Source organism: Penaeus monodon, chromosome 27, assembly GCF_015228065.2.
Source record: "Penaeus monodon isolate SGIC_2016 chromosome 27, NSTDA_Pmon_1, whole genome shotgun sequence".
NCBI lineage: Eukaryota > Metazoa > Arthropoda > Malacostraca > Decapoda > Penaeidae > Penaeus > Penaeus monodon.
Genome location: NC_051412.1, coordinates 32,713,055 through 32,713,299, shown reverse-complemented (window position 1 = coordinate 32,713,299; position 245 = coordinate 32,713,055).

The window sequence follows — 245 nt, the reverse complement described above, 5'->3', positions numbered from 1 at the left end:
TTTTTTCCATTTAATTTTCCTTACTCCGTGAATGACCTAGGGTACAAGGAACAGAGGGAGATCTCAGTTCACAGTGCCTGAAGACGGTCAACAACTAGCACTCACATGCATGTAGGAGGCGAGAAAGACGGAGGCATTATATATTCACAAATATTAATGTACATTCGTATATACTTACACTGACTTCATAGATACAGACCACATAAAACTCAACTCACACACACAAATCTTTCAAATCTCTCTTT